Source organism: Lithobates pipiens, unplaced genomic scaffold, assembly GCF_037356315.1.
Source record: "Lithobates pipiens isolate NorthernLeopardFrog02 unplaced genomic scaffold, aLitPip1_a1.2 Scaffold_19, whole genome shotgun sequence".
NCBI lineage: Eukaryota > Metazoa > Chordata > Amphibia > Anura > Ranidae > Lithobates > Lithobates pipiens.
This window is the reverse complement of record NW_027507764.1, coordinates 482,493,045-482,519,682: the sequence shown is the minus strand read 5'-3', so window position 1 is coordinate 482,519,682 and position 26,638 is coordinate 482,493,045. Positions and strand designations below refer to the sequence as shown.

The 26,638-nt window shown below is 46.3% G+C and overlaps 1 protein-coding gene across 1 annotated transcript in view; it reads left to right on the top strand.

Moving 5' to 3' along the window:
• The first annotated feature begins 4,307 nt into the window (after positions 1 to 4,307).
• Positions 4,308 to 26,638, top strand: part of PAG1 (phosphoprotein membrane anchor with glycosphingolipid microdomains 1) — a 381,650-nt gene continuing 359,319 nt past the window's right edge. Inside the window, exon 1 of the mRNA XM_077492929.1 lies at positions 4,308 to 4,449. The gene's annotated coding sequence lies outside the window, so the exon portion shown is untranslated. The remainder of the gene's footprint in view (positions 4,450 to 26,638) is intronic.

The following is a 26,638-nucleotide window of genomic DNA, read 5'->3' as shown; positions in this document are numbered from 1 at the left end:
AGCTTAGTGTACTGTGTACTTCCCATAGGGGCTCAGTGTACAGTGTACTTCCCATAGGGGCTCAGTGTACAGTGTACTTCCCATAGGGGCTCAGTGTACTGTGTACCTTCCATAGGAGCTCAGTGTACTTCCCATAGGGGCTCAGCGTACACTGTACTTCTCATAGGGGCTCAGTGTACAGTGTACTTCCCATAGGGGCTCAGTGTACAGTGTACTTCCCATAGGGGCTCAGTGTACAGTGTACTTCTCATAGGGGTTCAGTGTACAGTGTACTTTCCATAGGAGATCAGTGTACTTCCCATAGAAGCTCAGTGTACAGTGTACTTCCCACAGGGGCTCAGTGTACACTGTACTTCCCACAGGGGCTCAGTGCACAGTATACTTTCCACAGGAGCTCAGTGTACTTCCCATAAGGGCTCAGTGTACAGTGTACTTCCCATAGGGGCTCAGCGTACAGTGTACTTCCCATAGGGGCTCAGTGCACAGTGTACTTTCCACAGGAGCTCAGTGTACTTCCCATAAGGGCTCAGTGTTCGGTGTACTTCCCATAGGGGCTCAGCGTACAGTGTACTTTCCATAGGAGCTCAGTGTACTTCCCATAGGAGCTCAGTGTACAGTATACTTTCCATAGGAGCTCAGTGTACTTCCCATAGGGGCTCAGTGTACAGTGTACTTCCCATAGTGCCTCAGTGTACAGTGTACCTTCCATAGGAGCTCAGTGTACTTCCCATAGGCTCAGTGTACAATGTACTTCCCATAGGGGCTCAGTCTACTGTGTACTTCCCATAGGGGCTCAGTGTACAGTGTACTTCCCATAGGAGCTCAGTGCACAGTGTACTTCCCATAGGAGCTCAGTGTACTGTGTACTTCCCATAGGGACTCAGTGTACTGTGTACTTCCCATATGGGCTCAGTGTACAGTGTACTTCCCATAGGGGCTCAGTGTACAGTGTACTTTACATAGGAGCTCAGTGTACTTCCCATAGGGGCTCAGTGTACAGTGTACTTCCCATTGGGGCTCAGTGTACAGTGTACTTTCCAGAGGAGCTCAATGTACTTCCCATAGGCATAGTTGCCAACAGTCCCGAATTTCCCGGGACATTCCCGGGATTAGGACATTTGTCACAAATTAATTTTGTCCCAGGAAATGTCCCGGACAATTCAGTTTGTCCCGGGAAATTCAAATTCCCCATTTTTTGCCGCCGGCCGCTAGAGGTCCGCGGCCGGCAGAGGCAATGTCTCCGCCGGCCGCCATTTTAAAGAAGACCAGAAGCTGGTCTTCAATAGAGATGCTGTGGCTTCAGTTCAAAGTCTCCACGTGGCAACAACGGGATGTTGGGGGCCAGTGAGTCTGTGTATGTCGGGGGCCAGTCCGGATGTCGGGGCCAGTCTGTGGCTGTTGGGGGCCAGTCCGTATGTCGGGGGCCAGTCCGTATGTCGGGGGCCAGTCTATGTATGTCGGAGGCCAGTCTGTGTATGTCGGGAGCCAGTCTGTGGATGTCGGGGGCCAGTCTGTGTATGTTGGGGGCCAGTCTGTGTATGTTGGGGCCAGTCTGGATGTCGGGGGCCAGTCTGTGTATGTCGGGGCCAGTCTGGATGTCGGGGGCCAGTCTGTGTATGTCGGGGGCCAGTCTGTGTATGTCGGGGGCCAGTCTGTATATGTCGGGGGCCAGTCTGTATATGTCGGGGGCCAGTCTGTGTATGTCGGGGGCCAGTCTGTGTATGTGGGGGCCAGTCTGTGTATGTCGGAGGCCAGTCTGTGTATGTCGGAGGCCAGTCTGTGGATGTCGGGGGCCAGTCTGTGTATGTTGGGGACCAGTCTGTGTATGTTGTGGGCCAGTCTGTGTATGTTGGGGGCCAGTCTGTGTATGTCTGGGCCAGTCTGGATGTCGGGGGCCAGTCTGTGTATGTCGGGGCCAGTCTGGATGTCGGGGGCCAGTCTGTGTATGTCGGGGGCCAGTCTGTGTATGTCGGGGGGCCAGTCTGTATATGTCGGGGGCCAGTCTGGATGTCGGGGGCCAGTCTGTGTATGTCGGGGGCCAGTCTGTGTATGTGGGGGCCAGTCTGTGTATGTTGGGGGCCAGTCTGTGTATGTCGGGGCCAGTCTGGATGTCGGGGGCCAGTCTGTGTATGTCGGGGGCCAGTCTGTGTATGTGGGGGCCAGTGAGTCTGGATGTCGGGGGCCAGTGAGTCTGGATGTCGGGGGCCAGTGAGTCTGGATGTCGTGGGCGCCAGTGAGTCTGGATGTCATGGGCGCCAGTGAGTCTGGATGTCAGAGGGCGCAGTCAGAGTCTGGATGTCAGAGGGAGCAGTCAGAGTCTGGATGTCAGAGGGGCACCAGATGTTAGGAGGACTGATGGGGACACCAGATGTAAGGAGGGGCTCCGCTGATGGACACAGATGTGAGGAAGGTACCTCTGATGGGGCACCTGATGTAAGGAGGGACTCTGCTAGGGCATCTGGTGGCAGGGCTCAAGTCCTGCGGGAACTCACAGGAACCAAGTTCCTGTACTTTTTCCACAACAGGAACTCAGTTCCCATTAGCAGCCGTGTCCTGCAAGACTTTGAAGTATGCAAGCTGTATGACATGTGCTACACCAGCAGCCGCCAACACAGCTCGCAATAGTAAGTGCCGCACACCTGACCATTCAGGCATTGCCAGTAGGGGGCCCCATGACAGCCTCCGCTTTGATCTACCTGTCAATCACAGCTAGCTGACAGGTAGATCAGGTCCCTGCTGCTAACAGATTGTATTTAGTCAGACCTCTCGTGATGCGCTCCTCCCCGCCGGCCCCTCCTGATTTTCTGTCTCCTCATCCCCCCCCCCCCCCCTTGTCCTGCATACTTGCTCTGTGTGTCCCACTGAATCTCCCTCTCCTCTATCTTCAGTGCCATATGATGAGAGAACCCAGAGGAGGAGCACAGCTATTCTGCTCACAGGACATGCAGGGAGAGAGGTGAGCTGAGGGAGGAACATCAGTTTGGGGTGGTAAGCTGAGCACAATATCTGGCAAAGTTTAATGGCAGGAGGGAAGTTTATGTGGAAATATGTGAAGGGTTGGAATAGCAGCGAGTGTGTGTTGGAGCCCTGCAGAGTTTGCAGCCCCCCAAGATAACATACATCTCCTAAGCAGGAACACATCACTATCTCCCCAATCATTCTATCCAGATAATGTGCAGGTAATTTATGACCTTTCCGTTTAACCCTGTGTTATCCAAACTCTGTACAATGAAAAGTGTAAACTCACCACATAAACACTCTATATACAAAATTACATTCCCCAATAAAGATCAGAACATGATGTTCACATTTGCATGGAAGCACAATTGAATGAATGCTGATTATTCAGAGAATTACCGTATTTATGTTTATTGAGGATTGCTTTTTTTTAAATGTACTAACAGTTAAGCTTCAATACGAAAATTGGATGAAAAATACCACTTTTGAAGCGTTTGTGCATATGAGCGTATCATTTTTTTTTTTTTTGGTGGGGGAGTGGATCTTGGGTGGGAGTTCCCACACTTTTTTCCCCAGGACTTGACCCCTGCCTGATGGCATCTGGTGGCAGGCAACGTGGCTAGTGACACACTCATGGCTCCCACTGATTCGCCATTATGGTGAGTTGAATGATTTAATTTTATACTACAATGTAATAATAGAAATAATGCGCTTCAATCATCCTGACACCATGACAATCATGGCGATCATGGTGATTGAAGTGCTAACACCAGGTATTTGGAGTATCTTTATCTGTTGATTGTACTTCCCATAGGGGCTCATTGTAGACTGTACTTCCCATAGGGGCTCATTTTACAGTGTACTTCCCATAGGGGCTCATTTTACAGTGTACTTCTCATAGGGGCTCATTGTAGACTGTACTTCCCATAGGGGCTCATTTTACAGTGTACTTCCCATAGGGACTCATTTTACAGTGTACTTCTCATAGGGGCTCATTGTAGAGTGTACTTCCCATAGGGGCTCATTTTACAGTGTACTTCTCATAGGGGCTCATTGTAGAGTGTACTTCCCATAGGCGCTCATTGTAGAGTGTACTTCTCATAGGGGCTCATTGTAGAGTGTACTTCTCATAGGGGCTCATTGTAGAGTGTACTTCCCATAGGCGCTCAGTACATCCTATCTATTACTGATAGAAGAGGCACAGCTCCCTATATAGATGTCATGTCTGGCACGGGTGGGCGTGTCCCTTGTGCTCTAGCATCGCCGGGCTCCTCCTTCTGTGTGAATATTCATGATGTGATTGCCGGGCTGAGCCCCTCCCCTCCTGGCAGGCTTGGTGGGCGGGGGTAGAAGTGTTGGCAGGCAGTGGACGTCTGGCAGTGTCGGATCAGGTGCAGCGCTGGACACATGTGTTCTGTCCGGAGGGGGGAGCCCAGCCCGATCCCCCATCATGTGACTGTGTGTGGCCCCGGGGATGGAGAGCATTGACTGGTAAGATATAGAGGGGGAAGGGGGGCACTGCAGAGCTGTGTGCTTTCTAGGAATGCTGGACCCATCACAATGTACTATATGGGGACACTCAGCACCACCACCCATACCTGTCTATGGAGGGTGCAGGATCTGCTGTACAGGGCTCCCTGTACCTACCGACCAATCATCTGCCCCCGTCCCTCCACACCTGAATGTTATTGGCTCCATACCTCCCCGGTCCAGGGGGTGCTGATCATCTGTTACCATATAGAGGGGAGGGGCGGACAAACTGTACGATTGTTACATAGAAGACTTTGTATGGCTGTGTACTCTGATCTACACTGCAGTGACACCGAGTTATACAAGGTCACTTCTCCCTGTATGCAGGGGACCCCGGAGATGCCAGCACTGGGGGGGGCAGTGTGCTGGATGGAGTGTGCTGAGGTCAGCAGGAAAGGCGATGGAGAAAATGTTCAGCTTATATGACTCAATCATGGAGCGATCTTCATCTCCATAGAGTAGGGTTTGGTGCTGGATGACACAGATGATTAACGTGTGTGTGTGTGTGTGTGTGTGTGCGTGTGGCGTTGTCGCTGACGACCGCGTGTGGCGTTGTCGCTGACGACCGCGTGTGGCGTTGTCGCTGACGACCGCGTGTGGCGTTGTCGCTGACGACCAGCGCGCGTGTGACGTTGTCGCCGACGACCAGCGCGCGCGCGTGTGTGTGTGTGGCGTTGTCGCCGACGACCAGCGCGCGTGTGTGTGTGCCGTTGTCGCTGACGACCAGCGTGTGTGTGTGGCAGTATTGCTGATGATCAGCGCGTGTGGCGTTGTCGCTGACGACCAGCGCGCGTGTGGCGTTGTCGCCGACGACCAGCGCGCCGCGCTCGTGTGTGTGTGGCGTTGTCGCCGACGACCAGCGCGTGTGTGTGTGGCAGTATTGCTGATGATCAGCGCGTGTGGCGGTGTCGCTGACGATCAGTGTGTGTGTGCGTGGCGGTGTCGCTGATGATTAGCGCGTGTGCCGCTGACGATCAGTACGTGTGTGTGTGCGCGTGGCGGTGTCGCTGATGATCAGCGCGTGTGTGTGTGGCGGTGTCGCTGATGAAAAGATGACAGATCTCTGGAGAGGTGATCTGTCATCATTGGATCAGCACCGTCCAGCTTTGGAGATTCCCCAGCTATGTACTGACCTTGGGGTGATGTCCCAGCTCTACTGTCTCTATCAGCTTCACTTATGCCCCATACACACGATGAGATTATCGGACGAATGATCGTCCGTTTTTTATTGCATGCTAATCTCAGATCGAATCTGATGAGTTTACTAAAGTCACGGAAATTCCCGCACGACAGAAAAAAAATTCGGAAGTGATGTCATGTGTTGTAATGCATTTGTATTGCATTTTCGAACGATAGCTGTACTGATTAAACGAAAATCGTACGATCTGGCATCGTACGAAAAAAATTTCCGTGCATGTCCGATAGAATAATATCGGATGAACTGTCCGAATCGGCTCTCGAAAGCTCTGTACTAACGATCCGATTATCGTACGATCGCTTCGAAAGCGGTATTTTCCGTACGATTTTCGGATCATGTGTACGGGGCATAAGGCTGGCCATATAGTATACAATTTTCTTATTAGATTTACCTTCACCTATGTAGTGGAAGGGCCCACCTAACTTGCATATACATTGGAAGTGTTTAGGTATGACCTCCTATTATAAGGTTTTGGTAAATCTAAAGTTGAATTGAATAAGAAACGTGTATAATGTATGGCCAGCCTTGGTTGCCTTGCCTAGGAGGGTGTGGCAAGCCTAGCAAAGTCTGGAGGAGATTTACTAAATCTGGTACAGCTGTGCATAGTAACCAATCTTTCTAACTTCAGCTTGTTCAATGAAGCTTTGACAATAAGCCTCCGTTCACATCGGCGCAATTTGACATGTCAAATCGCATGCGAATGCCGGCAGCAGCACTGTCCCAATCAGAACAACAGAGTTTTGCAGCGCCCCACTGATTTCCTGCACTACTTTTGGCAACTTTTTTCTTTTCTTTTTTTTTTTTTCCAATCGATTTCTGTGCATGAACCCGACAGATATCTCTCGAATCGCCTCTCGAAGTCGCAATGAAATGAGGGTTTGAAATCATGTGAGTTCAGCTGAGCTCGCACAATTTCCAACCCATGTTCAGTGTCAGCATGGGCTAAAACTGAGAAGCTGATTTGGCTTCTCTCCAGAGCTGTTTTAGTAAATAACCTGTGTGTGTGTAATTTATACTTCACCAGTCACTTTATTAGGTACATCTGTTCAATTGCTTGGTAACAAAAATTGCTAATCGGCCAATCACATGGCAGCAACTCAGCGCATTTAGACACGTTAAAAACAACTTGCTGAATTGCAAGCTGATCATCAAAATGGGAAAGAAAGGGGATCTAAGTGACTTTGAACATGGCATGGGTGCTGGTGCCAGATGGGCTGTTCTGAGTATTTATTTAAAAAAACTGCTGATTTACTGGGATTGTCACGCACAACCATCTCTCGGGTTTACAGTGAATGGTCCAAAAAAGAGAAAATATCCAGCGAGTGGCAGTTGTGTGGACAAAAATGCTTTGTTTGATATCAGAGGAAAATGGACAGACTAGTTTGAGATGGTAGAAAGGGAACAGTAACTCAACCAAGGTATGCAGAATAATATCTCTGAACGCACATCGAACCTTGAAGCAGATCGGCTACAGCAGCAGAAGGCCACACCAGGTGCCAGCTAAGAACAGGAAACTGAGGCTGCAATTCACACAGGCTCACTAAAATTGGACAATAGAAGATTGGAAAAATGATGCCTGGTCTGATGCGTCTCAATTTCAGCTGCGACATTCAGATGGTAGGGTTAGAAATGAATTTAGCGTAAACAACATGAAAGCATGGATCCATCCTGCCTTGTATCAATGGTTCAGGCTGGGGGTAGTATAATGGTGTGGGGGATATTTTCTTGGCACACTGTGGCCCCTTAGTACCAATTGAGCGTTGTTTAAACACCACGGCCTACCGGAGTATTGTTGCTGACCGTGTCCATCCCTTTATGACTACAGTGTCCCATCTTCTGATGCCTCCTTCCAGCAGGATAACGCACCGTGTCACAAAGCCCAAATCACCTCACCACTGGTTTCTTGAACATGACCATGAGGTATTGTAGAAAAAATGATCCTCACTCCGGTTATTGCTCTTAATGTTATTGAATAGCCACAGTGAACAAATGCAGATTAAGTCAGTTGACAAGTTTCAGCCTAATAAGGCCTTAAAGCGGGAGTCCACCGGGACTCCGCGTTTTTTTTTTTTTTTTTGTTTAAAGCCAGCAGCTACAAATACTGCAGCTGTTGACTTTTAAAATAGTGACACTTACCTGTCCAGCGCGCCCGCGATGTCGGCACCCGAAGCCAATCTCTAGATCGTCTGTAAGGTGCTGCCGCCGCCATCTTGGGTATGGGAATCAGGAAATGGAGCCTTTCGGCTTCATTTCCCGGTTCCCTACTGCGCATGCGCGAATCGCGCTGCGCAATAAGGACGGTCCCCACTGCCTCTGGGATCTGTGTGTTTCCCAGCAGGCAGCGGGGCACTTGCGGAAAGGGGCGGGCACTTGCGGAAAGGGGCGCAATCTACGCCCCTTTCCACAGAGAGCTATCCCGGAAGTGGGTGCAGAATACCTGTACTGTACAGGTATCTGCACCCCCCCCCTCCCCCCTGAAAGGTGCCAATTGTGGCGCCGGAGGGGGGGAGGGTTCCGATGAGCGGAGGTCCACTTTAGGGTGGACCTCCGCTTTAATCATGACTAATGAATAATGACTTATGACTAAGGCCTTATAGGCTGAAACATGTCAACTGACTTAATTTGTGTTTTGTTCACTGTGGCTTTTCAATAAAATGAAGAAATTTTAAGAGCAACAACTGTAGTGTGGAAATTACTCTACTCAGCCAGCGACTGTGGATCGAATACCTGGGAGCTGTGTTATCTATGTGGTGTATGGGTAGTAGCACTGACTTTTCTGTTTATACTTATGGCCGTGAGGTCACTGTACTCCAATGGCCTCCATAGTCACTAGATCTCAATCCGATAGGACAGTGGTCATCAACCCTGTCCTCAGGGCCCACTAACAGGCCAGGTTTGCAAGATAACTGAAATACATCACAGGTGATATAATTTGCTGCTCAGTGATTGCAGTATTCTAGTCTGCATCTCCCCCAAGGTAATACATAAAACCTGGCCTGTTAGTGGGCCCCGAGGACAAGGGTGATGACCACTGCAATAGAGCACCTTTTGGGATGTGGTGGAATGGGAGATTTGCATCATGGATCTGCAGCCAACAAATCTGCAGCAACTGTGTGATGCTATCATGTCAATATGGACCAAAATCTCTAAGGAATGTTTCCAACACCTTGTTGAATCTATGCCATAAAGAATAATGGCAATTCTGAAGGTAAATGGGGGGTCCACCCCGGTATTAGCAAGCTGTACCTAATAAAGTGGCTGGTGAGTGTGTATGACTTGGTAGAAATCCATGAAGAATGAGATCATATTGCTTTCTCCATCACCTGCTAGAATCGGGAGTGTTGCGTTTCAGAAATGACAGCTGCACCGAGTTCCCAGGATCTATTTAATGTGATGGATGGCACTGCAGTCATCAGAGTGTGATTTCATTGGCCCGCTATGTATCATGGTGATCTCATGCATGTTGACTGTTGTGGTCCAGCTATCCAATCCACCCATCAGTTTTTCATGTGGACCTGTTCAGCACTGCAGGTTTACATCCACCTACCTCTGAGCCCATCCAGATGGGGGGCGTTTTTTTTTTTATTTTTTTTTAAGGCTCCCCATACACCTCACAATCTGATTGTATAATCTTCTTTTGGGTCTACCAACAAGTATGGAGTGCGTACGGCCCTGCTTGACTGTATATAAATTGATTGGATAGTCCAAGTAGGTCTTCATATTAAATCTAAAGTTAATTGTACAAAGCTTGTCTGATTAGATTGGGATGTGTATGAGGCTTGGACGACAGGAACTCATCTGATACAAAATATATATTTGCACTAGACCCACATGTCAGAACCTGTGCTTGTTCATCAACCCTTATACATCACCACCTTCTGATTCACTCCTTTTGTGCTTGAGTGAATCAGAAAGTTTGGTCTCCTTAAGCAATAGGGCTTATCCAGTTGAGATTCCTGTAAGCTGTGCTGTCTGTATGAGGTGGGGTAGGGCACAGGCACCATCGTTTTTTAGGGTGTCAGACACTGAAATGTATATTTAAAGTGACTCTAAAGGTTCATGGGGGTTTTTTTTTTTTTAAAAAACAAACATGTCATACTTGTCTCCACTGTGCAGCTCGTTTTGCACAGAGTGGCCCCGAACCTGCTCTTCTGGGGTCCCTTGGTGGCTCTCTTGGCTCCTCCCCACACCAGATAACCCCCTAGGAGAAGTGCTCTTCCAGGGGGTTACCTTGCAGGCGTGCTCCCGAGCCCCCGGCGTGCGTGTTATTGGATTTTATTGACAGCAGCGGGAGCCAATGGTTGCGCTGCTATCAATCTATCCAATCAACAGCCAAGAACCCCCTAGCAGAGAGACAGCGCGTCACTGTGGGACAAGTTTGAGGGTTCAGGTAAGTAAAGGGGGGGGGGGGGGGGCCCGGCCACTGACTTGTGTGTTTTTTTTTTTTTTTTTGGAGTCAGCAGCTACAAATACTGCAGATGCTGACTTTTAATATAAGGACACTTACCTGTTCAGGGATTCCACAATGTCCTCAGCTGAGCTGATTCTCCAGTAAGGGAAACCAAAAGTGAAGCCTTAGTGGCTTCACAGCCTCGATTCCTACTGCACCTTGTGAATGATCCCGTAGTCTTCTGGGACTGCTCCCCTCCCCAAAATGTGGCAGTGGAGTGTCTCCTTTTAGATGAGCACCGCTGTAATGCCCCGTACACACGATCCAATTATCGGATGAATGATCATCTCCCTTTTTCCTTTTTTTTTTTTTTTTTTTTTTTTTTTTTTTTTTTTTGCATGCTAATCTCACGTCGAATCTAATGAATTTACTCAATACACTTGGGTTTGGGACACTTCAGGAGATAATGGAATTAAATCTCTGCAATCTAATGATTCAATCAATTTACCATTAGAAAATGGAGAGATCTTTCAAAGTAAAAACATTATGAGTAGAATTCTGGGAAGAAAGTCACGAAAATTCTCGTAGGATAGAATAAAAATTCGGAAGTGATGTCATGTGTTGTGATGCATTTGTATTGCATTTTCGAACGACAGCTGTACTGCTTAAATGAAAATCGTACGCTCTGGCATCGTACAAAAAAAATGTCCATGCATGTCCTATAGAATACTATCGGATGAACTGTCCTGATCGGCTCTCAAAAGCTCTGTACTAACGGTCCGATTATCGTACGATCGTTTCAAATGCGGCATTTTTTGTATGATTTTCGGATTTTGGGTACGGGGCTTAAGATTTGCACAACACTAGAAATGTCTATACTGGATCTACTAGATGTTTGGAATGGGTTTTTTTTTCATTGAAGCTACCCTCAGCTTAAAGTAGTATTTAATCCTCTGTGTTTTTTAGTTTAACACATTGAGCACAATAAAATATTTCCCCAGTAAAATTTGTGCAAATTCTTACCCCAGCGCTTGCAGTTTATAACTTTTAATGCTGCTGGCACCTGCTCTGCCTGAGCTTCCATTCTTTACAGGAAAAAGTTAACAGTGGACAGTACAGTCAGTCTGTTAACTTGGAGAGTGGAGGGATGAAAGAGCAGGGGAGTGCCTTGCCATTCTAGGCTATAGGGCTGTGTGTTTCTATTGATGCACACAGTGTACAGAGACACAACTCTAGTCTCTGCATGTAAGGGTGGCAGCACCATAGCATGCTGCAAGAGGAAAGAGCCACCCTGAGACAGGAAACCTGGGGCAGCGGTCATGGCATCAGCTTAAACTGGAGCATAGGCAAAAGAATAAAGTGTTACTAAACCCAGGACCCTGCATTCACTATATCTGGTCTCCCACAGTACACAGAACATGGAAATGCAGGTGTTTTTAGTAAATTTAAACTGCTAAATACCTTTTCTCATCAGTGGTATTATAGCAGTCTTGTGACCTTCTATCAGTGTCTGGTTAAAGCTTGTAGGATGAGTTTTCATACTGCACTGAGCTGTCCTATGAGGCTGCAGGACCCCTGACCCTCTGTCTGGACAGTGCTAATTGGCCCTGTGCTGATCACATGCACTCGCCCAAGAAAAAAAAAAAAAAACTCTAGCAATACACACCAAACTGAGCATTTGCAGCCTGACTCCACTAAAGCTGTCTTATACGGACATGAGTTGGAGTCAGTGGAAGAAGGGGAGGATCAGAGAAGACCCGATCAAACAGCCTTTTTACACAAATCAGAGGATTAACCCCTTAGGTTCCACAGTGAGTATAATCACGCTTTACTGCATATACAGCCAGATTTTACTGAGGGCCTAATATCACTTTAAACGTATCTTCATCTTGCTCAATTATGAATTGTTCAGGTTTGTAAAAAGGTCACCTTAAAAAAGGGTGGTTATAAAACCAGTCTTCTTGGTTCATTAGGTTATTAAATATATTGTGCTTCTGAATATTGCTCATATGATATGTGTTCCCCGAGGAGCACTTCTCTTTCTAAAAGTGAGTTAGTAGAATTACGGATTTAAACTTACTAAGGTTGAAACTCTCCCTTTGTTGTGATGTATTTTCAATATTTCAAGGGTCTTAAAAGACCTCGTTGCAGATTCTTACCTGTCTCTGCTCTGACGATGGTGAGACAAGGCCCTTCACAGACTTCCTCTTCTGTATGCAGATGACATCCAATGTTCTGATAAAAGAACTGCTGGGAAATCAGGGCGCCAACCAGGCAGGTACATTTATCATTGTGTTCTGTATACAAGAATACCCCTAGGGGCCTTGATTGCAAGAAAGAAACATTGGATTCTTCTTGTTAGTTTTATCTATTGGCTGTCACAAACATGGACACCTCATTATGAGAATATTGTGGAAAGATGCATAGCCCAAGGTTACTGTTCGTATAAACCTCATGAAAGAATTATCAGCAGATCCAGAAATGTAGGCAGCTCAACATACACTAGGAGAAATGAGACAGATTATTGCTCCAAGTGGGTTTAATAATCCATCAAATAAGGAAGGGCAGGGTGCTAGCTTCGGCTCACAACAGTGAACAACATCCGTCCAACAGGTTTATTGAAACACTGCCACCAGGACTAAGACGGACAACGACGTTTCACACATTGAAGCACAGTGGGGTTGATTTACTAAAACTGGAGAGTGCAAAATCTGGTGCAGCTGTGCATGGTAGCCAATCGGCTTCTAACTTCAACTTGTTAAGTAAGAGTCCATTCACACAGGGGCAATTTTGGATCCGACTTGAAGTCGTGCCAAGTTGCCTCAAGTTGCGCAACATGATAAAATCAATGTAAGTGAATGAGAGCCATCTTAATGCACACTACTGAAGTTGCTCCGACTTTAGAAAAGGTTCATGTACTACTTCAATTCGACTTCTAGGTGACTTGTACCCATTGATTTCAATGGAAGTTGCCTCCAAGTCAGATTCCCTGTCTTAACTGAAGCAACTTTCCAGGAAGTAAAAAGTTTTCTAGGCAAACCCCTCCCTCCCACAGAGCTGATTATTATGTGATTGGCCACTGGCAAAGTCCCCTGTCCTATAGGCAACTTCAAGTTGCCTTGTAAGTTGTCTCAAGTCGTGCTGTGATTCATACTCAAGTCGTGTCCAAGTTGCCTCCCAAAGTCTCGCTGGAAGTCCTGTTGCCCCTGTGTGAATGGACTCTTAAGGTTTGACAAATAAAACCTGAAAGCTGATTGGTTTCAGTGTAGAGCTGCACCAGATTTTGTACTTTCCAGTTTTGGTAAATCAACCCCAATGTATGTGTAAAACGTTGTTACCCCTTGGTCTGTTGTTTTAGTCCTGGTGGCAGTCTTTAAAAAAACCTGTTGGACAGATGTTGGTGTGCAGCTTATTTTTCTCACTTGGTCAACATACACTTGATCAACATCCCAGTCTTATGCCGCGTACACACAATCTGACATTCCGACAACAAAACCATGGTTTTCTTTTCAGACGGATGGTGGCTCAAACTTGTCTTGCATACACACGGTTACACAAATGTCGGAAATTCCAAACGTCAAGAACAGGGTGACGTACAACATGTATGCCGAGCCGGGAAAAATGAAGTTCAATAGCGACTATTCTGGTTGATTCCGAGCATGCGTTCAATTTTGTGCGTCGGAATTGTGTACGCATGCTCGGAATTTCTGACAAGTTTTTTTGTTGGAAAATTTGAGAACCAGCTCTCAAACCTTTGTTGTCAGACATTCCGACAGCAATTGTCCGATGGAGCTTACACACGGTCGGATTTTCCGACCACAAACTCACATGGAACATTTGTTTGGAAATTCTGACCGTGTGTACTCAGCATAAGTCTGTAGGGTTCGATATTAAGTTGGCCCACCCTTTGCAGCTATAACAGCTTCAACTCTTCTAGAAAGGCTGTCCACAAGGTTTAGGAGTGTGTCTATGGGAATGTTTGACCATTCTTCCAGAAGTTAATTTGTGAGGTCAGGCACTGATATTGGACAAGAATGCCTGGCTCGCAGTCTCTACTCTAATTCATTCCAAATGTGTTCTGTTGGGTTGAGGTGCAGGCCAATCAAGTTCCTTCACCCCAAACTCGCTCATCCATGTCTTTATAGACCTTGCTTTGTACACTGGTGCGCAGTCATGTTGGAACAGGAAGGGGCCATCCCCAAACTGTTCCCACAAGGTTGGGAGCATGAAATTGTCCAAAATGTCTTGGTATGCCGACGCCTTAAGAATTCCCCTCACTGGAACTAAGGGGCCAAGCCCGACCCCTGAAAAACAACTCCACACCATAATCCCCCTCCCACTGAATGATTTGGACCAGTGCAAAAAGCAAGGCAAACCTCTTCTGCTTTCTTTTATGCAAATGCCAGAATGTTCTGTGACTCCTTTGTTATGGGTGCAGTACTGCATACCCGGTTAATTCTGTGAACTACTGAACACATAAACATTTTCTTTTTTTGCACAGTATTACTAGAAAACCTGGATAAAGACCAGGCAAACAATAACCTCGATAAGAGTCTTAAGAAAATAGTAATTGCATTTTTAAGTGTGGCCATAGATCTTCACCTAATGGAAACATGTGTTGCCCTACAACAACTGGATTTTTCGATGCCTAGTACACTGCTACAGTACACTGACCTCATGGAATCTGTTGTATTTGAGTAATGGCATGCTCATTTATTCACCTTGCTCAGATGTAGATGCAGATCTATTTAGCTCTTTGTCCCGCAAATCCTGTGGTTCCTAGATATGCCCATAACAAGTTATATGCAGCCAACTAAGAGGTCCTCCACTGTCAACCTGCGTGCAGCCAGCCAGGCCAGAATCTGATGGCACAAATCTTTCTCAAATCGCCTTTCAGGACAACCCCGGAGAGAGTGTAGCTCCACCTTGCAATCAGGAAACACATGCCCACTTTAAAAACACCTCCTCCTCCTCCATGGCTTCAGTTATTGTGTTTCCTCCTTGGAGGAAGCATGTGCCTGAACCAGGGAGAGCTACACTCTCTGCAGGGGAGTAAGGCTTACCTTTTGTTGCAGGTTGTTTCTCTTTGACCCCCAGCAGCATCTCCACGGGGAGAGGACTCCTGGAGCTCCTGGTCCCGCCATCTCACGGGAGTAAGGACCCTCGGAGTGCCGGCGTTGGGTGCCCGGTGTCCGCTTGTTAGCGCAGGGAGGGCTCTGTTGCTGGCGGAGGCCGCTGCAGGTCAGCGGCATGGCTCCGTTTTCGGCGCCGGGTCCCGGGCGGCGACGGCGTCGTTCACGGTGACGCGCGGGCGCTCTGAGGGGGCGTGGCGCCGTGGTTCAGCGCCTGGAACGCAGGGGTCATGGGGCGGGTCAGGTGACCGTGTGCTTCCGCTTCCGGCCGGCCTTGATGACGCGGCGGCCGGGAAAATTTAAAATGAGAGCTGTTTGTAAAATAGCTGCCTCACTCAAACGATGGAAGAGTGCAAGCCAGCTATGGCGGAGACAGGCGCCCCCAGCACCGGTCCAGCCCAGGTACGTAAGGTGCACTGGCACCCTCTGCTTTACTGTGGGTATGTCTTTGTTTGTTCCCCCCTCTTGGGGGCCTGTCGCTGCAGGTCAGAGGTGGACTTCGCTCTGACCTTTTGCAGCCTAGTTCTGGGGTCTCACTAGTAGGTCTGTTTGGTGGTGGGTCTCTGCACTGGCTTGGTGTTAAGCAACTGGTTGTTGAGAGCTTTTAGTGAATTAAACCTGTATGTCGTTTCAGGAAAAATCACTAGGAAAAGCTAGACCAGGTCAGAGAAAATGTCCTTCCTGCAAAACCCCCCTCAGAGATTCATGGCAGAAGGCAATGTGCAGAAATTGTATCAGAGAATTGGTGGAAGAGGAAACATCTCAACAATATAAGGATTTGTTTTCTTCGGTTAAAGAGCTGACAAACTCTTTGAGTTCAGTCAAGTCCATCCTGATACAAAACCCTCCCGCACAGACCGAGCCTCAGAACTTACCGCCCAGCCCCAGGGCGTCGTCATCCAGACAGGTGGAAACTGAAGAGTCTGGAGACGAAGGGGGTAGTACTCTCATCTCCTTCAGGGATTCTGAGGAGGAGGAGGAAGAGGAAGAAGATAGCAGGGGCTCCAAATTCAAGCTATCACTAGAGGAAGTAGATGATATTTTAAAAGCAATCTACACTACTCTAGAAATTCAGGAAGAAAGAGTACAACTGTCAGTTCATGACAAAATGTACCAGGGGTTGGACGAAACAAAACGGCGAGTTTTTCCTGTCCACAGGGTCCTCTCAGACTCAGTGAGAAAGGAGTGGAAGGACCCAGAAAAAGCCCCTTTCTTCTCTAAAGCTCTCAAAAGAAGGTTTCCCTTCGAAGATAAGGACTCAGAGGTTTGGAACAAGAAACCCAGAGTCGATGCAGCTTTCTCGCAGGTATCCAGACGAACGGATCTAGCCTTTGAAGATATGGGGATCCTTAAAGACCCAATGGACAAAAAAGCTGACTCCATCCTTAAAAAAGCTTGGGATGCTGCGTCAGTCAGTCTAAAACCAGCAATGGCAGCTACGGTGGTGGCCAGGAATCTGGAATGTTGGGTAGAGAAGCTGAAGAGCCATATTGAGGCGGGGACACCCCGCAAGGATCTCTTAGAGTCCTTTCCACTGATCCTGAATGCAGTCAAATACATGGCGGATGCATCAGCAGAATCAGTTAAACTGGCCGCTAGGTCTTCGGCTCTTGTAAATTCAGCCAGGAGAGCAGTTTGGCTGAAAACATGGTCTGGGGACACTGCCTCTAAGGTCAAGCTGTGTGGTCTTCCCTTTTCGGGTGACTTGCTCTTTGGTCCTGATTTAGAGTCTGTGCTGGATAGAACAGCCGATAAAAAGAAGGCTTTTCCAGTTAAGAAAAAGCAGATGGCTAAAAAGAATTTTCGTGCTTTTCAGCAGTCCCATAAAAAAGACCAGGAGCACAAGAGCAGATGGGGTTCACAGAAGGGCAAAGGCAGGGGTGGAGTCCTCTTTAGATCTCCCCCAGAGCAGTCCCCTAAGAACAAGTGACAATATCTCCCCAGTGGGGGGGAGACTGTCAGCTTTTCGCGAACAATGGGACAGGCTGTCTCCAAATCTGTTCGTGAAGAGCGTTGTCGATCAGGGGTACAGGTTGGAGTTTTCAGAACTACCCCCGAGCAGGTTTTATGTGACAACATTGCCAAGGGATCAGGAGAAGGCCTCTGCAATGAAGCTGTTGTTACAGGAGCTGATACAGCAAGAGGTTCTGATTCAAGTCCCAGTAAGCCAGCAGGGCGGGGGTTTTTATTCACATATTTTTCTGGTGAAAAAACCCTCAGGGAAGTACCGTCTAATCCTGAATCTGAAATTCCTGAACAGGTTCATTCGGTACAAACATTTCAGGATGGATACAATTTTCTCCATCACAAAGCTGTTGACCCCAGAATGCTTCATGGCATCCCTGGACCTAAGGGATGCCTACCTTCATATACCAATTCATCAGGCATCGCAGCAGTTCCTGCGCCTGGCATTGAAGGTAGGGAGTTCGGTATGGCACCTCCAATTCAGGGCTCTGCCGTTCGGACTCTCGTCCTCTCCCAGGGTCTTTACGAAGATTATGGCAGAGGCTTTGGAACCCCTGAAATTGAAGGGGATTCCAGTCGTTCCTTATCTGGACGACCTTTTGTTTTTTGCAGACTCCAGGGAGCAGGTCCTAGTCAATCTCCAGAGGGCCCAGTCTCACCTCGAGGGCCTGGGATGGCTTCTAAACCTAGAGAAGTCAATCCTGACCCCCTCACAGGAAATGAAATTTCTGGGGTATACATTAAATTCGATTCTCCAGAAAGTTTTCCTGCCGTTGGAAAAACAGGAAAAGTTACAGCTAGCTGTACAGCGGATACAGAGCAACCAGACAGTCTCAGTCAGGATGGCTATGGCAGTTCTGGGCCTGCTTACGGCAGCAATCCCGGCTGTTCAGTGGGCCAGGTTCCATTCCAGACCCCTTCAGAGGGAGGTTCTGTCAAGCTGGTCCCATCAGGATCCTTTGGAAAAACAGCTAAAAATTTCGTCAAAGACGAAAAGGGCTCTTTGGTGGTGGAGAGACCAGGCAAACCTCTCAAGGGGCCTGGTGTGGACCTTTCCTGTGGACAAGCGCCTTACTACAGACGCAAGTGCCTGGGGCTGGGGAGCCCATCTGGATGGTCAGACATCTCAGGGGGTCTGGTCCAAACAGGAAGCTCAAAGATCATCCAACTGGAGGGAGTTGAAGGCGATCTTTCTGGGTTTAGTGGCATTTCAGCAGAGTTTGAGAGGCCACCATGTTCAGGTGTTGTCAGACAACACAACAGCGGTTACCTACATTATGAAGCAAGGGGGAACCAGAAGCAGGAGCTTGATGGAGCTGGCCAATCTGTTGTTAGCCTGGGCAGAACAGAACACAGCCTCACTATCGGCAGTGCATCTGAAGGGCTCTCAGAATTTGTTTGCGGACCTCCTAAGCAGGCGCAAATTGCTAGAGGCAGAATGGAGTCTGAATCAGGAAGTGTTCCTGATGATCTCCGAGGCCTGGGGGGTTCCTCAGGTAGACCTTTTTGCCAGCCAGCAGAACTCAAAGGTGGACAGATTCTTTTCTCTTCACCGAGGAGATGCAGCAATAGGGTTGGATGCATTCGCTCACCCCTGGCATTACCAGCTGTGCTATGCCTTTCCCCCCTTTCCTCTAATTCCACTAGTACTGAGGAAATTCAGGGAAGAAAGGACAGACTTAATACTAGTCACTCCTTTTTGGCCAAAAAGACCCTGGTTCGCGGGTCTTCGAAACCTAGCCTCGAAGCCCCCATGGAGGTTACCACTCAGAAAAGATCTGTTATCCCAGGGGACAGTAAGTCATCCAGAAGTGGAACTCCTGCAGCTAACCGCCTGGTTTCTGAGGAGGACCTGTTAAAGGCTAAAGGTCTCTCAGATAAAGTAGTAAAGACCCTGCTGTCCAGTAGGAAGGCAGTTACACAGGCAATTTACATGAAGGTCTGGAAAAAGTTCAACTCCTGGTGCAGTTCTAGAGAACTCAAGGTCAAGAGCACGGTGTCAGTCTTGGAGTTTCTCCATGAAGGAATGGAGAAGGGTCTCGCAGCCAGTACCCTGAAGACTCAGGTGGCTGCCTTATCAGTTTTCTTTGAAAAGACTTTATCTAAAGAAACTTTAATTTCTAGATTTTTTAGGGCTCTTGCTCGAAATAGACCAGTAGCCCTTAAAGACTTTCCCAGTTGGGATTTGTCTACAGTTTTACAGGGTCTCTCGGGAGCACCGTTTGAACCCTTACAGGAAGCTTCTTTGCAGAAGGTGGTTTTAAAAACAATCTTTTTGGTGGCCATCACCTCGGCCAGGAGAGTCAGCGAGCTCCAAGCTCTAGCTATTACAGAACCCTTCCTTAGAATTTATCAGGACAGGGTGGTACTGAGGACGGATCCAGCATTCCTACCGAAAGTATCCTCAACTTTCCATCGATCACAGGAAATAGTGTTACCTACATTCTCTGCAAGCCCAGCAAATGCAGGAGAGGAAGTTTTTCACACATTGGATGTGAGAAGATGTCTTTTACAGTTTCTGAAAGTTACTAAAGAATTTAGAAAATCAAACGCCCTCTTTGTGATATTTTCTGGATCACGCAAGGGGGAGAAAGCTTCTAAAAGTACGCTGGGTAGGTGGCTTAAGTTGGCTATAACAGAAGCCTATAAAGCAAAAGGAGAAATACCTCCCTCAGGTATTGCTGCCCACTCTACTAGATCCACGGCAGTTTCCTGGGCTGAAAGGGCCGGTGCCACGCCTGAACAAATCTGCAAGGCTGCCACTTGGTCCAGTTATTCGACATTTCTCCGGCATTACCGGTTAGATCTACTGTCTGCAGCAGATCAGGCCTTCGGCAGGAAGGTACTGCAGGCAGTAGTCCCGCCCTAGGGTAAGTTTCTCGGTTATCCTCTCCGGGGTTGTCCTGAAAGGCGATTTGAGAAAGACTCAGTTAGACTTACCGGTGACGGTATTTCTAAGAGCCTTTCAGGACAACCGTTACTTCCCTCCCTAGGTTATGCTTAGTAAATGTATTAAGTTCTACCATGGTGTTGTGCTTTCTGTGCTTTGTTTTCCAGCGTCGGAAGGCCACAATAACTGAAGCCATGGAGGAGGAGGAGGTGTTTTTAAAGTGGGCATGTGTTTCCTGATTGCAAGGTGGAGCTACACTCTCTCCGGGGTTGTCCTGAAAGGCTCTTAGAAATACCGTCACCGGTAAGTCTAACTGAGTCTTTTCCGAAAGACCCAGCTTCTGTGGGGAGTACCACCCTGATTGCCACCAACTTCTGTTCAAGTGGGGTGGCTCTTTGTCCTTGGATTTCTCAAGCTGTCTGGTGTTACCGGACCTACCCTGGACTTCACTATGAGGCATGCGGTTTATGAGGATAATTGCCAGTAAGGCCCCTTTCACACTGGGGCGGTGCGGCCGTCGGCGGTAAAGTGCCGCTATTTTTAGCGGCGCTTTACCATCGTTTTAGCGGCGGTCTGCGGGCGCTAGCGGGGTGGTTTGAACCCCCGCTAGCGGCCGAAAAAGGGTTAAAACCGCCCGCATAGCGCCGCTGCAGCGGCGCTATGCCGGCGGTATTGCCGCGCTGTCCCATTGATTTCAATGGGTAGGAGCGGTGAATACACCACTCCTTCACCGCTCCAAAGATGCGGCTAGCAGGACTTTTTTCACTGTCCTGCCAGCGCACCGCTCCAGTGTGAAAGCTCTCCGGCTTTCACACTGGAGTGAAAGGGGCTGGTTTTTTTTCAGGCGCTACACAGGCGCTATTTTTAGCGCTGTAACGCCTGAATACCGCCCCAGTGTGAAAGCAGCCTAACTGTTCTAAACTGTTGTTTACTGATTCGTATCTTGACTCTGCTTATATAGACTATTCTATGCTGCACCATGTCACCCTGACTGAGCCACAGAGACCTTGCTGCAAAAAAGACCATGTTTGTACAGATTTCATAATCTATTTTGTATTTATTCAGTGTATGCATGCTCATTCTGGCCATGGTTTGCATTATTGATTTTCACTTTGCCCCTGTCTAGTAAACAAGTTGCAGATAATCTGTGTCTGATCATTTGGCTGATTACCCATTCTGTTACAGGTGATTCTTTACATTCGGACACCTTTTGTTGATCATATACAGTACCTCCTTGGTCAGCAGCATGACTTATTTAAGGAGAAATTTTTGTTGCCATTGGACATTTTATTATTTTTTTTTTTTTTTTTATTCTCTCCAAACGTGTAGGTGGTGAAGATCTCACTATAGGCCAGCGTGTTTTAACCACTGAAATGTTTCACTTATGATTCTTCAGCTGCTTAAACCCATTTTCTCAATTTGTTGTTAATTGTACTTCAACAGTGGCATTAAAGCGGTGTGATACTTGTGAAGGTGTGCTAACTGCAGTACGGTCATGAAATATTCAGACTAATTACCCTAGCTGCAGGCCGCAGAGTGGATAAGTGAACAAAATGGCTTGCTGTTTTAAGATGATTTTGTTCTCTACGAAGCCGCATTAACTGTGATTATGTACTGTTAAACTATATCTTGCAGTCCGGTCGGTTTTAAAGGTCTCTGCTACAATTAGATGTAGTATTTGACGTTCGTTTGGTTTTCCCAAGTAGTGGTTCAACTTTGTACATTAACCACTGGCTATCCTACTTGCCAGTTTCCTATAGTTATTAGGATTCTTCTTTTCTCAAATGCATTGAACTTGAGCTTATGGGGCCTGTACACCGCAGTGCATTGTAGTAACACATGGTAAAACACGCACTTTCACTGCATATTTGTTGCCACTTATTTTGTAGGGCACTGCAACACACAGATGTGAGCAATGATTGTACAACCTAAAGTGGGGAAAATAACCCCCTGCAGATCTTGTAAGTATGCCCACTTTCAAAGAAATGAAGGGCCTATGTTTTTTTTATCATAGATGTATTTTAAAAGAGACAGAATATAAACCAAAAATACAGAAAAAAAAATACATTAAAACAAATGCTATAAATTTTACGTTTCAGTTCAGTGAGTAAAATAAGTGTTTGATCCCCCAAGCAAAACATGACTTGGTACTTGGTGGATAAACCCTTGTTGGCAAGCAAGAGGTAAAACGTTTCTTGTAGTTGGTGACCAGGTTTGCACACATCTCTTGGCCCACTCGTCTTTACAGATCTTCTCTAAATCCTTAAAGAGGAGTTCCCCTTAAAAAAAAAAGTAAAAATAAAAAGTCATTAGCTACAAATACTGCAGCTGCTGACTAATCGGACACTTGCCTGTCCCAGGGTCCAGCGATGCGGGGGAACGAAGCCCCTCTTGTCCCCCCCCCCCCCCCCGCTCGGCAGCACCGGCATTCTAACTGTGGGCACCCACTGCGCATGCGTGCGCGGCGCCGCGCGCCGTGATTGGCCGCTCAGTCATCTGGGACCTGTCACGTGTCCCAGATGACTGACAGGAGGGAGGGGGCAGAGCTGAGCCCTTCCTGTGCCAAGGGGAAGTGATGTCACCAGCCCAGGCACTAAAGGAGGCAGACTACGAGGGACCCCCTAGCAACAGGCATTTAGAGGTGTTTTTTGTAGTAAATTTGATGAAAATATATATATATATATATAATTTTTTTTTTTTATTTTTTTTTTATTTTTTTTTCTGTGCAACACCACTTGTTGCTGTTTTTTGGCCGTCTCTTGGCCACTCCTTTGTTGCCTTGGTGGTATGTTTTGGGCCATTGTCATGCTGGAAGACCCATCTTCAGTGGCTGAAGGAAGAAGGTTCTCATCCAAGGTTTTACAATACATGGCCCCGTCCATTGGCCCCTCAATGTGGCAAGGTTGGCTAGAACCTATAGCAGAGAAACAGCCCCAAAGCATAATGTTTCCATGCTTGACTGTAGGGATGGTGTTCTTGGGGTCATAGACAGCATTTTTCTTCTTCCAAACACAGCGAGTCATGTCAATGCCAAAGAGCTCAATTTTGGTCTCATCTGACGTGTTTGGAGGAAGAAAAATGCTGACTATGACCCTAAGAACACCATCCCTACAGTCAAGCACGGAGTTGGAAACATTACACTTTGGGGCTGTTTCTCTGCTAAAGGTACAGACTGATTTTGTCGCATTGAGGGGCCAATGGACGGGACCATATATTGCAAAATCTTGGATGAGAACCTTCTTCCCTCAGCCAGAACACTAAAGATGGCTCTTTCAGCATTAAACAGCCCAGAACATACTGCCAAGGCAACAAAGATGTGGCCCAAGAAGAAGCACATTAAGGCCTTGGAGTGGTCTAGCCAGTCTCCAGACCTTAATCCTATAGAATCTTTATGGAGAGAGCTGAAACTTTGAGTTTCCAAGAGACGGCCAAGAAACCTTAAGGATTTAGAGAAGATTTGTAAAGCAGAGTGGACCAAAATCCCTTCTGAGATGTGTGCAAACCTGGTCACTAACTACAAAAAAATCTTACCTCTGTGCTTGCAACAAGGATTTCTCCACCAAGTATGTTTTGCTTTGGGATCAAATGCTTATTTCACTCACTGAACTGCAACTCCATTTATAACATCTTGTTTTATGTGGGGGGTTTTTTTCTGGATTTTTGGTTGATATTCTATCTCGATCATTTAAAATCTATGATAAAAATGATTGACCCTTAATTTCTTTGTAAGTGGCAAACTTACAAAATCTGCAGGGGATCTAATCATTTCCTCACTGTATAACGTGCGTGCTAAATTGTTGAAGTGTAAAAATACCGATAGTAAATATGCTTTGTGTTCTGATAATAAAAAAAATAAATGGCAAATTTGATTTTAGTGTGTTACTGGGTATTAAACTCGTTATACTGTAACAAACTAGCCTGAATGAGCCCTTGGGATGAAATGATTATGAGAGTGTGTGCTGCCATTCCTTTTGAAAATGCTAGAAAAATTTGGTTGCCTGACCCCCTGGTTTGAGTAATTACTGGCTGGGGGACAAAGATGTAGATCTGGAAAGTCATGGAAAAGTGTGTGTGTGTGTGTGTGTGTGTGTGACGCGTCTGTTTTAGTGCGTGTTGTTTTATTTTTTTGTATGGCTCAGCACTTTGCGTGTGTGGTTTTATTTATTTATTTTATTTTTTTATAATATACTATATTACTAATGAACTTGTTAAAGTTGACCACTAGTCAAATGACTACACCATAGAAATGCCCATATGGGAGCTGTCTTGCCTACCAAAGGGCTTTTCTTTTTGTACAGCCAATCCTGAGACACAGCACTGCCAGACAGTATGGTGATCTGACTTTTTCTCTACTGTAGTTGAACAACACAGCCAGATCACATCTCCACCCTAAGCTTCTAATAGAACTGTAAATGAGCAGCAGCTGGCTGATAAGGTATTGAAAGGTGTGTACTAATGCACTAACAAAGCAATCTGTGTTGACTATGAGGTGTGTATATATAAATAAATAGATAAAGTGCTAAATAGAAATAAAAAGCAGCTAAACTTCTAAAGTGTTACCAACACCCATAAAAACTGTATAAAAAGTGAAATGGCGCTAGTTAAACCAATCTAGTAAACAGGTGAATAAATAGCTGACCAATTATCAACAAGGGATATACGTATCCATAAACGGTGAGTAAAAAGTAAGAAAGTAAGTAAGTAAAAAAAATATTAATGATAATCCCACAAAACGTGATCTAGATCAATATAGATAAAAATGCAATAAATACTGATGTGAGAAAGGGGGGAAAATTTCAATTTTAATAAGGTGCAATGTAGATGAACTTCGTTATGATTATCTTCGTTATTTAAGCTCACTAAGTTCACTCAGCTCTTTCACCCTTGAGAAAGTCATGTCTGTTGTGACGCAACGTGTCGGGAGGAGCTCTGTGACGTTACTTCCGGCTATGGCCGTGACCTGAAGTCCTGTTTGTGTTTTTTGCCTTGCATGCTGTTTTTTTTTTGTCTGGCCTGTGCCGCCTTTTTTTTTTTTTTTTAACAATACTACACCATGGAGGACCTTCCTTTTTTGACATCGTGGTGTTTGGAGACATTCCCATTAGGAAAAGAGATCCTGGAGATCCGAAAACAGCATAGTGACCCTCTAGACGTTTTGAGAAGGATACTGAACCACTGCCTGAACGGCTTTTGATTCACTGCTAGACCCACCTGGGGTCTTTTTGTGAGGTAAAGGGCTGGCACCACTGGAGGAGGATTGTATTAAGCTATATATGGTTTCTCTACATTCCCAAGTGAACTGCTGAATTTGCCTTTTGATGGACTCCCATACCTGTTATACCCCCCTCCACACTTTCATTTTCCTTCATAGGAAAAGAGTGATATTATTTTAGGACTATTTGGAAACGGAACTCTGTTTTCTTTCTATTTGAACTATGATACCCTTTGTTGGACTTTCACACCAGCTCTTTTCCCCCTCACTCCCATTGGTTTTTATAGAAAAAGGGTGATCTTGTTGCAAGATTATTTGGAGTCAGTACTCTGGTTTCTATTTATTTTTTGTATTTGATCTTTATGATGCTCGTTTCTGGATGATATGCCAATTTTTGCACAAGGCACTGCACTTATAGTTCATTTTTAGAGCATTAGTTCACTATTTATTGCTGCTTTATTGTACTATTCATAATAATATATAATATTATATATTTTTTTTCTTTGGATTGTTTATATTCTGTGGATTTTATTTTACCAATATTGCACTTTATATTTCATCTACATTGCACCTTATTAAAAAAAAAAAAAACTCACATTGGTATTTATTGCATTTTTATTTATATTGATTTAGATCACGTGTTGTGGGATTATCATTAATATATTTTTTTAACTTGCTTATCGCTGTTTATGGATATGTATATCCGTTGTTAATTGATCAGATATTTATTCACCTGTTTACTAGCGCTACTTCACTTTTTATACACTGGCTGATAAGGTAATCATGCTGCTCTCTTTGCCTGGCCTTGTCAGGCCTTGTCAGCACATTGGCACGCAGAACACTTGAATAGCCCCAAGTTCTGTCTTTCTCTTTTGGTGTGTCTAAGACAGTTGCCAAATCAGGGATTCTACATGACAGTTCCTAGGTTTTTGTCGCACAACCCAATCTGTTCTGCAGGATACTGTGCTGAGTAGTATCAGTTGAGGGCTAGATTGCGGTCTACGTTTTCAGCACCCAGCAGCAGAATTATTGCTTCTACTAATACACACGATGGGATTAGAGGTCGACCGATATATCGGCCGGCCGATATATCGGCCGATATTTGCCGTTTTTTAAATAATCGGCATCGGCCGATTTGTGCTGATAAAAAGCCGATTTAGAACTACAGCGGGACTTTGAAATGATTTCTGTATAGAAGTCAGTCTAAGTTGACTGAGTCGTCATAGCAACCCTTTCCTCCACTCTGGGCTGGCTGCCAAGAAAAGAACTAAATGATACAATGTTTACACTTCTGAATGAATTAAGTCATCTCTGTGTGTAGAAGTTCTCAGTTTAACCATTTAAAGACTAAATCTTTTCTGAC